Source organism: Pseudophryne corroboree, chromosome 8 (assembly GCF_028390025.1).
Source record: "Pseudophryne corroboree isolate aPseCor3 chromosome 8, aPseCor3.hap2, whole genome shotgun sequence".
Lineage (NCBI taxonomy): Eukaryota > Metazoa > Chordata > Amphibia > Anura > Myobatrachidae > Pseudophryne > Pseudophryne corroboree.
Genome location: NC_086451.1, coordinates 308,146,573 through 308,156,886, shown reverse-complemented (window position 1 = coordinate 308,156,886; position 10,314 = coordinate 308,146,573). Strand labels below are relative to the sequence as shown.

Here is a 10,314-nt window from a genome sequence, read left to right as displayed (position 1 = left end):
TATTACTTTTTATATGATCAGTTTCCTTGTGGTGGTTACAGTATAAAAGTGAATATTTCTATTTCCCTAGTGAAGGGTTAAAACATGCTATATGAACTCTTATGTGTTTGCATGGATGCGTGCTGCCCTGTGCTAGGTGCCTTTGTCTCTCATACAGATACCAGGCCTGTGTGGGTCTGGCATCCAAGGTCAGTTCCATACCAGATGAAACTTGTTCTTTCTACCCAAATATACTGTGTTACAAAAACTTTGTTAAATGTTTGAGAAACTTGTAGAAAACCCATATATGGACATCCGCCTTTTCTGTTCTGCCTGGTAACTATTAACGAGCCAATGGGAGTGTAACGACATGTCAGTTACACCCATATACATTGTCTTATATACTTTTGTTAACCTCATAATAAACAGTGTGAATTTTTACTGCTTGTGTTGTGCATGTACCTTGTGGTTAAAAGTTTACACTCCAGACGTCTAAGAGGCCATCACATCGAGGGTTAAAGAAAATAAGGACAAATCCTTTCAGCTGGGGGCTATGTCCGCGATTCAGTGATCGTCCCTGAATGGTAAGATAGAGAATTTATTGTCTGTCTTTGCCATACAGGATTGCGGTCATACACTGAAGCTGAATCCGTGTCAGTGTTCCGGGAACACGTGACAAGGTAATATTTAAGTCCGGGACTTAATATTACGAAGTTTTATGTAAAAGCATAAAACAGGTATCAGGGATACCATAGAATCTTTAATGTCTGGGACTTAAAGATACGTCTGAGAAAGGACCCGGGGTCCAAGCGCAATTCTCCAAAGACGTCAGTATCTGGGATACTTAAAAAAATAGACCTGGGGTCTATACGTAACGTAGATTATACCTCGATTTGATCGTCTATATATATTCTTGTATGTTTGTAGTGAGATAAGTTCTTATATTTGGTCCAGACGGCTGGTAAGTTTTCGTCTGCCAGATATCTTTACTCAAACACTTTTCTTGCTTCCTGTTTAAAACGCTGTATTTTTCTGACATCTTGTACGAATGTAAGTATCGTACGCGTCAAAAGATTTCATGTTCTCACTATACAGATAATATTGTGATATTGTCAATGACTAATTAACTGGTTAGCTGATGCATGTATAGTAGAGTTGTAAATTTTAGATATTTTCCTTTAAAGTTGTACTGTTGATTTATATTACTGTCTGACAATGGGCTCTAGTCAGAGTAAAAAAACCTGCATATTCCCCGCCCCTCCCTGGTGAGACATGCAAGATGTATGTCGCCCGCAACTCTACCTCAGAGTATTACTTAGTTAACCCATGGGTGGATAATTTAGCGGGATGGATAGAGAAAGCAGGACAGGACCCATTCCTACGGGAAGGCAGTAATTACCCTTTCTATATGGAGATTTAAGAAAAAATGTCAGTTTCCAACAGCACAGAAGCGAGGCAGTGAGAAACTGTATCCCTCTCCCTCCCCCTTGCATTCCAATGTATCCTGCGCTCAGAGACACAAATCTCTTGGCAGCAGTAACCCTTTCACACTAAATGGGATTGCCTCCAGCTCCACTGCTGGAGGGTGCGTCCACTAGCTCTATCCCTAGCACCAATAACCCAGAGTTTAGATAATAGTAAAACACTGTCCCAAGCCCACCATTACCCTCGATGGCTGTATATCTTATTTGCGCAAAGCTTGCAAAGGACGCAGCTATACACATATGAAGGAAGGCTTTTTTGCCTGTGCTTTTTTGCCTGTCGCTGTAGCTTGTAAACAGAAACCTTCATAGTCTGTTACTGCGTTTTGGAAAAGGTTTAAGGACTGCTGGACAGATGACGCTGGCTTACCTTTGCTTAACTCAGAAAGCTTACTCATTTCCCCACCCACTCATAACTATCAGAACTCCAGACGCTTTGACAGACAGAACCAACCCCGCAGTCAGGGAAGATTCCAAAGACCCCGCGCACTGACGGGGCCCGGAGGAGGGTATCCCAGCCTTTATTCAACTCTCCCGTCATAGTAAAGATTCACCTCTGCTGCCACTTATTATAAATGGAAGTAAAATTCCATTTTTAGTGGACAGCGGTGCAACAACCAGTGTTTTGTGTTCTGACCTATGCAGTATCCCCTCTCACCAGAAAAGATAGAAGGTCTCCGCCCCATGATACAGCAATTCTTACAACAGGGTATTCTCAGACATATTGTATCACCATACTGTACTCCTGTGAACCCTGTTGCCAAAAGCTGATGGCAGTATAAGATTTGTACAGAATCTCAGAGCGATCAATCAGTTAATTGTCCCAATTGCACCAATTGTTCCAGATGTAAACTCACTCATTTCTGCAATCCCTGCAGATGCTGCGTTCTTCTCTGTAATTGATTTGAAGAATGCCTTTTTTCAGCATACCTGTAGATTCACAGACACAATTACTTTTGCCTTTTCTTTTGAGGGTAAACAACTTACCTGGTGCAGATTATTGACGCACCTGTTGTCTCCAGGCCACATTGAGGCCCTGGCAACCTCACCATGGTTCAGTCCTGCTACAGTATGCAGATGATCTGCTGCTCTGTAGTAAAACTGAGGAGGCCTGCCAAGAGGATGGTGTTTCATTACTAAACTGGCTTTGTGAATGTGGACACAAGGTGTCCAAAATAAAAATGCAATGGTGTAAAAAGCATGTTGATTACTTAGGTTTTGTGCTCACTCAGGGAGAGAGGAAAGTCAGTCCACAACGCATACAGTCTGTATTGGGCCTGGTCACCCCAACTACCCAGAGGGAACTACTGTCCTTCCTGGGTATGGTAAATTACTGCAGACAGTGGATATCTGATTGCTCTTATTATGATAACATTTTGAGACAAGCCACACTGAAGGACAAACCTAAAACTGTACAATGGTCACAAGAAATGTTAACTGCATATGAAAGTTTAAAATGTATGTTGATGAAAAGTCCGGCACTTGGCCTCCCCAATTATGTACTACCTTTCCATCTATATGCAAGGGACAATTGTAAAACCATGGCGGGGGTGCTCACACAGTTTCATGGAGGGAAGTTGCGCCCCGTGGCATTTTTTTTCCAAAGTCATGCCAGTGTCTGTGCAAGGTATGCCTGCCTGCCTCAGGGCTTTGGCAGCCTGTGCAATGGTTGCAGAAATGGCCACTACCCTCACTTTAGGCCACATCACAGTACTCCACACCACACATGATGTCCTGGCAATACTTAAAGGCTTACACACACAGCACATGTCAGCACAACGCCTTAGTGGATATGAAGTACTCCTTTTGAGTAACCCTACCCTTACCATTAAGTACACTGCTAGTTCTTCTGGCCCTGCACCCATTCTCAATGCCCTTTTAGGCTTGAAAGGTCCCGAGGATGAACCACCCGACCTACATGACTGTGCTGCTTCCATTGAAGCTGAAACTTCTCCCAGACTTGACATGTCTCCCGTTCCCATACCAGGCGCAGACGTAGTTTTTGTTGACGGCTCATGTAGTAGGCCCAATGACAATACATACCAGGCTGGCTATGCCATTGTCACCCTCCCTGATACTGTGTTGGAAACCCTACCAATACCTTATCAGTCCGCGCAAGCTGCAGAACTCATTGCACTCACTAGAGCATGTCCCTCCCTTGACAACGTCCATCTGCTCACTCAACTTCAAGCTGCTGCGACAAATACTGATCTCTCCGACTGGACTTACCCAATTCTGCAGAAAAAATCCTAAATCAGGATTAATCTGCAAAGAGGGGAAACCCTGTATACCCCAGTCCAGTGCCCCTTTGCTCGTTGCCCAGTGCCGTGGTGTTGGTCACCGTGGTGAAGCCACAACACTCCTCCTACTAACCAATGATTTTTATGTTACTAATGCCAAATCACTTGTGGACCAGTATGTTAGCAGATGCATCACTTGCCTCAGGAACAACCCTAATAAAGCTAAACACCAGCATCTTGAATACCCCACAGAAAACTCTAGGATACTCACCCTTTGAAATACTAATGGGTAGACCCTTTTCCTACACCCTGGGCTAAGAAACCACTAGTAGTACAGGAAGGAGATCTAGAACTCATCAGAGAAGAGTATGTCAGGTCCCTGATAACAAAACTGAATGAAATTGAACATGAGGTTGTTTGTAAAAACCCTTTGAATCCACAGGAACCTACACACCCCTTTAAAGTCAGAGACAGAGTCGTGGTGAAGGTGCTCCCCAGGAACAAGAGCCCAGGAGACTTCACCTATGGTCCAGAGACAGAGGTCGTAGCAGTTACCCGAACAGCAGTCCTGACAGAGGAAAGTCCTACCTGGATCCATGCATCCCGAGTAAAAAAGGTTCCTAGACCAGACCTAGAGAGGGAAGCAAGTGATTCCAGTGAGGTACGAACCGGGGCAGACAGCCCTGACCTCCCACCTAGCGAAGACAGAAGAACAGAAAACGATGAAGAACCTGCCCCCTATCTCTATCCTGGGGACTATCTCGATAGCCCTACTGGCCCTCATTCACCTCACAATATGTGAAGTCGACATCACACAAACAGATGGGGTCCCCACCTTGTGGTATAATTCCTCTAACACACACGTAGCCACATATATCCTTGACTATTTTATGTTCCCCAAAATTGCTGATGACAAATATTATATACAACACAGGAGGAAATCAGGAATGTCTGAGACAGTATATATTTGTGTTACTGACGAATGGTACTATGACATTAGATATTATGGATCTAATTGTAATTCCTGGGAAGCTGTGGGGTGGCAAGCAGGATACTATAGTGCAAGACAAAGGTTTTATTTGTGGGACATGTATAAAAACCCAAAATACCAGCCTAAAATTGCTCCCCAAAACAAACCTTTAAAGCCCCATACTGCCACTTTTAAAGATATGGTGGCTATTACTAACCCTACCTTTGAAGACACCCTAGCTATTGAAACTGGTTTCTCTGACATTAATTTTTGGTTGGAATGGATGAAGTATAGTGCTAACAAACACAATAAAAGCAACTGTTATGTCTGTGGCAAATCTAGGCCCCACCTAGGTACAGTGCCCCTTAATATACCCCTAGAACAGGAAAATTGTTTTTTTTTCAGCCTTTTTAATGACACCAAAACAAATGACAGTCAGTGCGAAATGTGGAAAAGGGAATATCCCATATTGTCAAAAAATCCCAACCCAGGAAGCACCATAACCATATATCCTGGAAACTATACCTGTTATACATCTAACACCACCACAGGGAGAAATTTAAAAACCTTCCCACCAGGGTATTGTGCAAATAAGCATATTCATACTTGTAACTTTAATTCTTGTAGGCATTATAGTTTATTGTGTAATTCCCTGTGGAAAGAAACTTACCTCCAAAGGCATTGATAAGGCCCTGATGTATTATGATATAACCACCAGTCCTGTCACCTCCTCTGATAGTGAGGGACCCGACGATTATGTCCAATATCTCAAGAACTGGAGGAACAAGAAAGGAGCCTCACTCAAGAATCATGTCATATAATAATCATGATTCTAAGAGGGGATTGAAGGGTTACCTCTTCTGTCTTGGTACATATTACTTTTTATATGATCAGTTTCCTTGTGGTGGTTACAGTATAAAAGTGAATATTTCTATTTCCCTAGTGAAGGGTTAAAACATGCTATATGAACTCTTATGTGTTTGCATGGATGCGTGCTGCCCTGTGCTAGGTGCCTTTGTCTCTCATACAGATACCAGGCCTGTGTGGGTCTGGCATCCAAGGTCAGTTCCATACCAGATGAAACTTGTTCTTTCTACCCAAATATACTGTGTTACAAAAACTTTGTTAAATGTTTGAGAAACTTGTAGAAAACCCATATATGGACATCCGCCTTTTCTGTTCTGCCTGGTAACTATTAACGAGCCAATGGGAGTGTAACGACATGTCAGTTACACCCATATACATTGTCTTATATACTTTTGTTAACCTCATAATAAACAGTGTGAATTTTTACTGCTTGTGTTGTGCATGTACCTTGTGGTTAAAAGTTTACACTCCAGACGTCTAAGAGGCCATCACATCGAGGGTTAAAGAAAATAAGGACAAATCCTTTCACCCCCTAGGTGGCACCTAAACCTAACCTCTACGTCGCGGGCCCTAACCCAAACCCTTCTACTATACTTGCGTTTGAGATCCAGCTGTTAGGATTACGGCGTCGGCATCCTGACTCAGTCAGGATTCCAGCGTTGGCATTCTGATGGGTGTCGAGATTCCAGCTGCATCATTCCAACTGCAGGAATTCCGACATCCAGCATCTTGACCGCATTCCATTGAAAATGGTCCACAAAGATGAGTTGGGTAGTGAAAATATCTGATAATTGATTCTGATACGTTTCTACTAGCCTACATAAAAAATTACTGTGAACCTTGTCCTTAATGCCAGTTGATGGCTTCTTGTCCGTTAGTGCCATTCCTGATTAAAGATGATCCTTTTGATAGGATTGCTAAGGATAAGTCTGCTAGGGAGCACCAGGACTGTATATTCTGTATTAGTATTGGATTATGATACCCATTATCTAAAAGAAATTCCACTTAGAACAATGATCTCTAAGAGTATGGCCTGCAAGTGATTTCATATGATCACCAGCAGGGGAATTCCAAAAGAAATTTTGACAGATCATGGTATGTCTTTTGTTTGAAGATTATGAGAGAGTTATGTGTTATCTAAATCTCTCTGCACATTATATTTGCCCCACCTGAAGTGCACATGGGGGGTCATTCCGAGTTGATCACACGTAGCAACTTTTTGCTGCCCATGCGATCAACTTGACGCCGCCTATGGGGGAGGGCTTTTTTGCATCCCAATGCTGCGAACGCTTGTGCAGCCCTGCTTTGCAAAAAAAGTTTTGTGTGGAACTAGACCAGGGTAATAGTTACTTACCCTGTGTGATCGATCCAGGGATGCAGGTCCCGGAATTAACGTCAGAGATCTGCCCTCCAAACGCCTGGACACGCCTGCATTGGACTCACCACTCCCAGAAAACGGTCAGTTGCCGCCCCGGAATGCCTTCCTGCTGTCAGTCTTCTTGCGATCGCACTAGCGATCGCTTTCTTTGTTCTTCTGGTGCCCATTCCGGCCACCATGCAGGTGCAGAACCGACCCATTCGCACCGCTGCGACAACCAGCAGCGTGCAAACGGGTCGGAATGACCCCCGTGGTTTTGGCCATTAGAGAAAGATTTTGCTTTTGCGATCCATGCTGAATCAGGCCCAGTATGTAGATTCAGTAAAAAGTAAGGCATCCTAAGTGTGCATTCTTACTACAGAATCCTTTACCAGCTCTAAAAGAGTTTTGAGGTTTTTATATTAGTATATACTGTATCTCAGTCAGCGCTAGACTTTAGCATAGTCTTACCATACCATCACTTTAAAATCGGGACAATTATGAATTACACAGAGCCTGTGGCTGGCTTCACGCCTGCATTTCACCTGGCCTTAATCATCCACAGTACCTGTGCAATCCATGAGCATCCCAGTTTAAAGGGATAGTATGGTTAGTCTAGCTAAAATGATCAGTTTAGGAGAAAAATTTCAAAATTGAATTTACCGAAAGGGATGGTCATCGAATGGAAGTAGGTTGAACTTGTACAGACATTTTTACTGTTTCCACTATAGAGATTTTGGGAGGTGTGCGCCCTGTTTTACATGAACTATTATTATTATTATTATTATTATTATTATTATCATCATCCTTTATTTAGATGGCGCCACAAGGGTTGTGCAGCGCCCAGATACAGAGTACGTAAACAAATAATCAAAACAGGAAAACAGCAACTTACAGTTGAAGACAAGATAGGACAAGTTCAGGGTAAATAAACATAGCTACATCAGCAGATGACACTGACATAAGTATCAGGGTGGCAGAAAACCACAGGATTTGGTGCAGTTGAAGATTATTAAAGTAAGAAAAGGATACGCACATGAGGAAAAAGGGCCCTACTTGTGAGAGATTATATTCTAAAGGGGAGGGCTAGACAGACAGGGGTGACACAGAGATAGGGTAGACCGAGTGTGGAACAGAGGGATAGGATGAGATTTAGCTGCCTTTGGTGAAGAAGTGGATTTTTAGAGATGGATTGAAGTTTTGTAGAGAGGTGGAGAGTCTGAGGGGGAGATGTAGAGAATTCCAGAGAAAGGGAGGAGCACATGTGTGCATACTTCCCAACTGTACCGATTCCAGCGGGACAGTTCCACTATTCGAACATTGTCCCACTGTCCCACCTGCGGGCAGCAGTGTCTCATGGGTGTGGGGAGTGGGGCACTTGGGAGATCCTTTGATTACCCGCTGCTCTGTAAAGCAGTGAGTGATGTCTGAATAGATGGCGTGTGCACACGCACGGCCTCCATTCAGTGTTGGGAGGTGAGCAGGGGGCTGCCCGGCTACTTGGAAAGTGCTGGGCACACACCCAAAATGGGTCTATGCCGTGGGGCCACGCCATTCCCACCTGAGGCCACACCCCTTACCTGTTCACACGTGGCATAGCCGCACGAGCATCCCGACTCTATGTCAGAATTAGCAAAAATGTAAAACATACACTTTATTAGGTATTAATTAAAATATGATAAATGTATCCAAACAAGACAACAAACAACACAATTATTAAAAAAACTTCTGGTCTGCGGTCCTTTGGTCATATGTAATTACATTGATTATGTTCTTCAATTGAACTGTATGGACTAAGGCTGCTTGGATCTACAGACAGATAAGTATCATTAGAACAAATATAGGGGGTAATTCCAAGTTGATCGCAGCAGGAAATTTTTTAGCAGTTGGGCAACACCATGTGCACTGCAGGGGAGGCAGATATAACATTTGCAGAGAGAGTTAGATTTGGGTGGGTTATTTTGTTTCAGTGCAGGGTAAATACTGGCTGCTTTATTTTTACACTGCAATTTAGTTTGCAGATTGAACTCACCACACCCAAATCTATCTCTCTCTGCACATGTTATATCTGCCCCCCTGCAGTGCACATGGTTTTGCCCAACTGCTAAAACATTTCCTGCTGCGATCAACTTGGAATTACCCCCATAGTCAATTAAAGTGAACTCACTGGAGTATTGGGTATTTTTGCTATCGGGAGACCACAGGATACACTCCCATCACCTGGTCAGACCTTTGGACATAGCAGTATTGAATTTCTGAATTATATGGTATATTATCCGTTTTGGGGGTCCCTTTTGATTGGGGCTTTGCATTCTCTCTTGCATATGTGTGAAATACTGCTGACATTTTATTTGTTTATTCTTTCCTACATAGAAAGCACATTATATGCCGGTTTGCTTCAACTATATTGAACTATTTTTCCCTTGACAGGGATTGTTTGCACTTTTCTATATAATATTTATGCAATGTTGCAGAAATCTCTACCCCGTAACTGAGTCTTATACAATGTACTTATTATAAGCATTTATGTTGCTACATTGTTCCATGTTTCTGTGTACAGACTGAAGATAGTGATTCTGATTGATGCTGTATATCAGAGTTTGTACTTGTAAGCTGGGGTAACCAGGGACATTCTGCTCCCAAATACTCACCTATCACCATTTTTATTGCTTAAACTCTCATTACCCTTTTTATGTGGACTCTCACCAGCGATCCAGTGGAAAGATACCAGTGTCTGGGACACAATATTTCGATGACTTAACTCCGCCTAACCCTGGCAGCAGATCCACCTTTTGTTCCTTCCTACCTTTGTCTCCACACCACTTCTTACTAGGTGATCTCTCATCAGTGATCCAGGAGTGGCTGCTACATTAACTATCTACTATCATACCACACTGTAGATGCCCGATACCATCCAATCTTGGAAGCTAAGCAGTGTTGGACTTGGTCAGTACTTGGATGGGTGACCACCAGTGAATACAGAGTTTAGTAGAATAATATCTGGTTCAAAGACTCCATGCCTAACATTGACAGCAGTATTACCACTTATCTTGCTTCACTCTTATCCTTCCACACACTTTGCTTAATAGATTCACAGCATTTGATCATTCATTTATGCATTAATAATAATCAGTGACAATAGATATTCTTCTTGGGTCAGTATACCCAGTACTCCCATGAGTTCACCTTAATTGACTATATTTGTCCTAATAATACTTACCTGTCTGTAGGTCCAAGCAGCCTTAGTCCATACTGTTCAATTGAAGAACATAATCAATGTAATTACATATGACTAAAGGACCACAGACCAGAAGTTTTTTTAATCACTGTGTTGTTTGTTGTCCTGTTTGGATACAATAATTTATCATATTTTAATTAATTCCTAATAAAGTGTATGTTTTAAATTTTATGCAAATTCCG

General features: G+C 42.6%; 1 pseudogene; it reads left to right on the top strand.

Moving 5' to 3' along the window:
• Nucleotides 1–9,770: 9,770 nt before the first annotated feature.
• Nucleotides 9,771–9,889, top strand: LOC134953292 (5S ribosomal RNA; annotated as a pseudogene).
• The last annotated feature ends 425 nt before the right edge of the window (nt 9,890–10,314 follow it).